General features: G+C 31.4%; 1 pseudogene; it reads right to left on the minus strand.

Annotated features, from left to right (window-relative positions):
* Window positions 1-258: 258 nt before the first annotated feature.
* On the minus strand, window positions 259-1,357 carry LOC102665728 (phenylethylamine oxidase-like; annotated as a pseudogene).
* Window positions 1,358-8,060: the final 6,703 nt, after the last annotated feature.

Genomic DNA, 8,060 nt, shown 5'->3' on the forward strand with positions numbered 1-8,060 from the left:
TTAAAGTCAATTCCACAGCTTTATTACCAGCATTTAGAGTCAAATTTGAAACCAGAATTCTGAGTGCAAAGTAAATCAAATGAATATTACCAGCATGCTTTCCAACAAACGAAACCACGACTTATGTCAATAGCTTTATTAAGATTCTAGATTGAAAATTATAATGTGCTCAACTACATATATCAGTGGATGACAAAATAGTCCTCGTGTTTCTCCCTATCAGCAGCTCAGTGCCATAACTTTTGGTGGGTCAAGTTCCTAAAGCTTTGCCGTTAACCCACTCTGAATTGGTTTCGAAGAGCCATTATCCTTAATGTCAATCCATTCCACATTCATTTGGCGGAACATCTACTGCAGGGGAACAGTCGAAGAATCCATGAGGCTGCACAAAGAAGGGAGGACAAAATGTGCTCTACTGGAATAACAGGCCAGTCTTCCAAACGAGGAACGTGTGTGATTCCAAATATGTGAAAGCATGTCGATGGTGGAAATTAAAGTTAATTGGAAAAGGAAAATGAAGATTGAAGAAACTTATTTTGACAATGTTTGGATGAAACAATATATAAAAATATGAATAGGCTATTGCTTGATGCAGTTACATACTTCAATATACTACTTTAATAGAGATCACTAATTTAGCATTACAAATTTTGTAAAATATTAAGTAGAAATCCTGAAGAATACTTTCTTGAAGTCAGGTAGGTGTGTGCATCAGAGAGTGAGGAAAAAAGAGGGGGATGGTTTACCAAAGAACTACATTAATTTCTTCCAAACAACGGTTCTGCTTAACCCATGTAGCTAGTCCTTCACCAACACGACGTGAATATGTTGTTACCCAAAAATTATGCTTCAAGAAAGCAGCTCTTCTTAAAAACTTGGCTTCAGAACCTGCCAATGGTAAGCAGTTTGAGCCATGTACCAGCTTATAGCTTGTCAACTGTCCAGTTCTATTGCATGTTCTCGTGTTCCTTACCTGAAGGATTATTAAAACATTATCAGGTCTCCATCAAAAAATTAACTCAAAAAGTCTAAAACTGTTGGAATCAAGGTTTAACATAATATACAAAGCATATGTTTAAAGCAAAACACAAAACAAGATACCAACCCACTGTAAGTATTTTCCTTGTGATAAAACCAAGTACAAAATTCAGTACTACCTTACAAAAGTTTATTTTTCCATAAGAAAGCATTCAGTTTTTTTAAAAGCATAACAGACTCTTGTCTGATCATTGCAAATAAGTATTCAACAGCTTGACAAAATGCAAAATTACCAGCATCAATAGTTTGAAGTTGGCTGTAAGACCCACAAAAGACTTACAACCCAATGTCGAGCAGTCAAAGAATTGCAATCACGCATGGCTTCCAATTCAGATCTGAGCAAGGTCTCTTCAGCATAGAATGCATTATTGTGAACATTCTTCTCACCTGGTTCCTCGACTTTGATATTGACCTCCACAACCTATAAAACATCTTAGGAGTAAGAGTGAGCACTGAGAATTACATACATAGTTTATTGGAGAAGGAGGAAGCTGGTAATTTTGCACTTTGTCAAACTGTTGAATACTTATTTTCTATTGGAGAAGAATGACCTCCAAGTTACATACATAGTTTATTGGAGAAGAATGACCTCCAAGTTTCTTTCTAGGTGGCTCAAGATTTAATGTAATCATATTCATGTCTATCTGAATGGTCTTTTTTTCAACATACAGTAACTTTGCTTTAATAGATATTCGTGCAGCTTCCTTGAAATATCTTGCAGCAGTAGCAACTTTCAATAATTCCATCCCACGCTATATTTTGTAATTTGTAGATGCATGATAAAATCTTTTCTTGCCTGGTTGCAATATCCTTTTGGTATTTAATCACATTTAAAATTTACTGATTGCAATCTTTGTTGCTCTGTTATGCATATATATAGAGAGAGAGAGAACAAGGCACAAGCATCTTCACTTTCAATCTCTTCACATATGGTCTGCTTTAACATCCTCTTCCTTCTCATCCTTGTACTCCTCTTCATTAATTCAAAAGAATAAATGCAAAATTTATCATAAATACCTTGAAAAAATTCGTGTTAATAAGAAAATTTTTGATAAATATATTACAAGAACAAGAGATAAAAAAAATAACAGAAAAAAAAAGAAAAAAATAATTATGATCATCCTTAAGCAGTGGGAGAGGGATGAAGAGTACACAGAAAAGGAAAATGGGTGAAGTTTCACCGAGAAAATATGTATACTAAAACTTTTGCACCTTGATTAATTGAAAGGTGAGTAATAATGGTCTATAACGGACTACTTACAAAGTAGTCCACCATAGCCTCTGCCCCAAACATAAGCAGAAGGGTAAGGTGCACTAAAGGAGTTATTCCCTCTAAAATAGGAATGTCAAATGGATAGATTAGATAATTGTTTAATCAGATTATAATGGATGGATTAAAAATAATACACTAATTCATTTATATTCATTAAAATTTCATTAAAAAATAATATTAATTTAATAAAATTTATCTATTAATAAAATTCATCTAATTTATTTAATATATCCATAATTTTAAAAAAACATTACTATTTCAAAAATATTTTTTTCTTATCTATCCAAAAAAATATTTTCAACTCAATCTCCATCAAAGTAATGTCAACTCAACCTTTGCAATAATATTTTTAACTTGACCGTAGATAAAGTATCTTTCACTAGTCTCAGATTAAGTATTATCTTAACTTCAACCCAAATAATTTCACATTAGTTTTCACCAAAATATTTTCACCTCAACTTCAAACAAAACATCTTTCAACCTCAATAAGAGCATCTTTATCTCAACATCAATCAAAGTATCTTTAACCTAGTCTCAATTAGAGTAATTTCATCTCTCGTCCTTAGCCACAACAACTTTAGCTCAAAATCAACTAAATGATCCTGAGTTCAACCTTAGCAAAGACGTTTTTGACTCAACTTCAACTAGAGCATTTTCATTGTCAAAGTATCTTTTACTCGGTCTCAATTAAATTATCCTTACCTCATCTTTGGGCGGATATCTTTATTTCAATCTTAGCCAAAGCATTTTTAACTCGATTTCGATCAAAAAAAATTTGAAAAATTAAATGATTACATAACCTATTTTATCTAGAGCTGATGTATCACGTTCAGGGCCACTCACAGACATTATGTGGTCGCACAGTTTATATTTAATTTTGAAACAATTGAAGATTGAAGGACAAGTGCGAAGAGATGACCAACTTCAATTAGGCATGAGGTCTTCAATTGTTATTTTTTAAAGGCTTGATACTCAATTTGGTCCCTTAACTTATTAAAAGTGCTCAATTGGGTCCTTTCCATTAGGTCTGTTATATTGACCGACAAAAATGTTATATGCGGCACCGTATCGTCATCGGCTTGTCGCCATCACCGATAACATCGTCACCTGTTTTTTTTAGGTTACAATGAAGAAAATGAAGAAGGCAGAAGAAGCATCAAATTAACAAATTCCAAAAAAGAAGAAAAGGAGGAAGAAGAAGAAAAAAAATGTGGATGTGGATACTCGCACGAGCAACACGAGTTGTTGTCGTTGTCGTTGCAACAACTATTCACCAACGCATTTGTGACCCTATCTTTCTCAAAATCCCCAAATCAACTTTTTTCCCAAATTTTCAATAGCCCTCGATTTTTGGACACAGATTCCACCTCCAACCTCGACAATGAGTGCTCACTAGATTCTTTAGTGAATGATTGCGACAAACAACTCGCAAAAGAAGGAGACACATATGCAGAGGGAGGAGACACATTCGTAGAAGAAGAAGAAGGAGACACGTACGAGGTTGATTTTGACAAGTTGGAGTGTGCTACGTTTTCTCCAAACCAGGTGCTGCATTGGCCACCGACCAGGGAGTAAGCGACCTGGACCACCGTCGTCGCCACCGAAATCGCATAGAGAAAGGGGAGGGTGAGGTTCGACTTCTGGTAGAATTAACGGAAACCTAACAGAAAACACCCAACTACATAGTTGAAAAACCAAAGGATCTAATTAAACCCTTTTAATAAATTAAGGCACCAAATTGGATATTAATTCTCTTTTAAAATTATCCAAATTTATCAGATTAGTTCGATTTGAATTTAAAATTATGAAATATAAATATATTATATTAAATTTAGTTTTTAATTTTTTAATTAATTTAAATTAAATTAATCCAATTAAAGTTAATTAGGTTTGATTTATTTGATGTACAAATATTTCAAAATTAAAGACGTATCCGGATTGTACTTAAGCCAGGCACCGATAAACGTTTTTTTTTTAATGACAAACGTATTATATGGTCATGCCTATGTCTAAATTATTTTAATTTGTTCGATTCAAAATTTCAAATGAATACATAAAATTCTCAGTTACTCCAAAGTGCATGAAAATTCGCCTATTATTATTATCATTATTATACGGTTCCGTACAAAAATAATTATATAAAGTTTATAAATTCAATATAATATATCTGAGTCCTTGTAAAATTTAAAAAATGTTAATTTCATTCTCATAAAATTTTTCATATTAATATGATCATTTGTATAAATAAAACATATTCTGACTGGTCGATCAATAATTCCGTTAGATAGTAATTTAGTAAAACTAACCAATTTACACATATAATTTTTTTATAAATGAATTAAACAATTTGTAACAGTTAATATTATACAGAATAAATTGAATTAAATAATTTGGTAGGTTAAACACTTTCAAAAATTGTAATTTTTTATCAATTCTCGAGTGATTTCTCTACACTTTCTAATAAGATTAGGAGGAAAAATGAAATAACAAAGAATTTTGATATCTTTTTAGTATACTTGAAAAGATAAAGAAGGAAAGTAATTAAATTGGTTACTCACATCAGAAATACAACTCAATGCTAATAAAAATATTTTACTTTTACGAGTCAAATTAATAAGAAAAATTTTATGATAATAAAATTAATATTTTTTAAAATTTTACACGAACCCAAACGTATTTTACCCTTACAAATTTGAGGTGGATTTTATTTATTAATAAAATTCACAAATTAACTATTTAAAAAATACTAATGTGGAAAAAAAAATCTCGAACCCATTCTTCCACTGTTCCACTTAATCGTGAACTATGCTCTCCATATTATGACATCGTCAAAATTCTAAATTAATCAACAAAAAAGCAATTAAGAAAATAATATATAAAATATAATTTATGGGAAATAATAAATAATAATATTTAATATAGAAAATAATGTATATACATATATATGTATGTATCTAGGCAATATAAATATAATAATATATGATTAAAATACATTAATAATGTAAATGTTAAATAAGTGGTTTCAATAACTTAAGAGAGAGGTAAATTAAGTTTAGAAAATTTCCCCTAACAAAAAAAATTAATTCTCTCTTTAAAAGAAATATGCAGACTTTAATATGCATAAAAAGAAGTAGAATAATTTATTTGATGCTTCTTTAAATATGCAAAGTAAAATTAAATTAGAATAAAGTAAAAGAGTTTAGGAAAGAGAGAATTGTCAACTCAGTTTTATACTGATTTGGCCACTCCATGTGTCTACGTCCAGTCCTCAAACAATCCACTTGAGATTTTCACTATACTTGTAAATTTCTTTACAATTTCTGAACCACTCAGGGATACATTTTCCTTGTGTTCAAAAAACTTACAAATCCAGAGACCCACTGCCTCTTGATTACAACAACAGTTTGCTTTTGAAGTACAAAAGATGTTTTTCTCTCTTTAAGAAAAGAATGATACAACTTGAAAAACTTATAAGAATCCTTAATAGTTTTGCAAGTGTTTGGCGAAAAGTTTTCTTGTGAGAGAATAGGACAACGAAGTTCTGAAAAACTTTGAAGAATTTCGAACACAAGTCACATATCTATAGACCTTTGATGATATTTCAAAAACTTATGAAGAGATGTGACTTTTCAGAGTTATTTTTGAAATTTCCTCACTGGTAATCGGTTACAGATCTGTGGTAATCGATTACACAGTTAATTTTGAGGAGTCATGTCTTTTCAGTTTGAATTTTAAAACATTCCATTACTGGTAATAGATTACACAAAGGTGGTAATCGATTACAGCCTTTAAAATTCAAATTTCAAACTTTCTAAAAGCTTTTCAAAAACATGTTTGCTTCTGATAATCGATTACAGCCTTTGGTAATCGATTACCAAAGAAAAATATATTTTTCCAAAGATGTAAAACCACTTAAAAAACTTTATAAGAGAAATTGAAAATTTAAGTCTTTTAAGGCCAAACCTGTTCAATCTTTTAAGAGATTATTTTAACAAATAATGGACTATTGTGAATCGTTTCTCTTGATCTCTTGATCTTGACTTGAATCAACTTTGAATAGCTTCAATCTTTTGGCATCATCAAAATCTTCATATAGCATATGCATTCACAGTAAATTATTCTATACTATCATATAATCAAACGTTATCATATATGAAAATCATTTATTTAAAAAATATTTTAAAAGTCATATTTTAAATGATCTATAATTAATTAATATTGAAAATTTCACTAATAATATATATGTTGACTAACTCCTGAATTTGTATTAACTAATTCTAGCTAGTTTGCTTAGGTTAGTTGTGATTTGGTTAGTTAACCAAGTTAGTTATCCTTGTAACTAACTATAAATAATGTACTCAACATCCTTCACAAAGTAAGTAATATCAGTATTATTTTCTCCTTCATTCTGTTATAGCTTCTTTCCTTTTCTGCATTATTGCTTCTCTTGCATTGCGATTTGTTCTTCATTCTTCATGAGAGAATCAAGCTTTGATATGGTATCAGAGCACTTCGATTGAAGACCTCTGTTGCGCCACTCTTCGCATCTTTTTTTTTTGCACTTTGTTTTCGCTTCTGTGCTTCATTTTTTGCTTCTACGTTTGTTGGTTTGTTCGATTCTTCGAAATTTCTTTCTATCTTCCTCAATTTCAAAAGAATTTCTACTCTATTGATTGAACATGAACACAGAAACTGACCAATCTTTGAATGTTCATAGTCCCTATTACCTTTACCCTAGTGAAAGTCCAACTATAACGCTTGTATCTATTGTTCTTGATCCAACGAATTATAATTCTTGGAGTCGTTCGATGCTTACTGCTTTGAGTGCAAAGAACAAGGTTGAATTTGTGGATGGAACTATCTCACAACCAGTCATTACACATCCTCTGCATTCTGCATGGAAAAGATGCAATAATATGGTGATATCATAGATTGTTCACTCAGTCTCAAGCTCTATTCGCGAAAGCCTTCTCTGGATGGATAATGTCAGAGACATATGGAAAGATCTAAAGTCCAGATACTCTCAAGGAGATTTATTGAGAATCTCTGATCTACAGCAACAAGTTTGTACAATTTGTCAAGGTGATTGCTCAATTACTGATTATTTCACAAAGTTAAAAATAATTTGGAATGAACTTGAGAATTATAGACCTGATCCTATATGCACATGTGTAAATAGATGTACATGTGATGCTCTCCTATGTGTTATGGAAAGGAAAACACAAGATCAGATTATGCAATTTTTTAGAGGATTAAATGATCAATTCAGTAATGTTAGGTCTCAAATTTTAATGATGGATCCACTACCTACAATTTCCAAAACTTTTTCCTACATCGTTCAACAAGAAAGACAAATTATAGGGATGAATCAGATTGGAAATTTTGATTCTAAGGATATCATGATTAATGCAACAAGTTCTACATCTAATCATACATGTTCTTTATGTGGTAAAGCTGACCACACTAAGGATATATGCTATAGAAAACATGGCTATCCATCTAGCTCAAAAAGAGGAAGAGGTCCAGGTTCGAATAACACGTCAGGTTATGACAGAGGAATAGACAGAGGAATGTCAGGCAGAGGAACAAAGTTGTGCACCCATTGTGATAGATATGGACATACGGTGGAGATTTCTTATAGAAAACATGGATTTCCCCCTGGTCATCCAAGTCATAAAACCAATCAAGGAGCAACAATCAACAACACTATCGTCGAAGAAAATTCAAAGCATGATACTGATCTTACATT

Source organism: Glycine max, chromosome 4, assembly GCF_000004515.6.
Source record: "Glycine max cultivar Williams 82 chromosome 4, Glycine_max_v4.0, whole genome shotgun sequence".
Taxonomy (NCBI): Eukaryota; Viridiplantae; Streptophyta; class Magnoliopsida; order Fabales; family Fabaceae; genus Glycine; species Glycine max.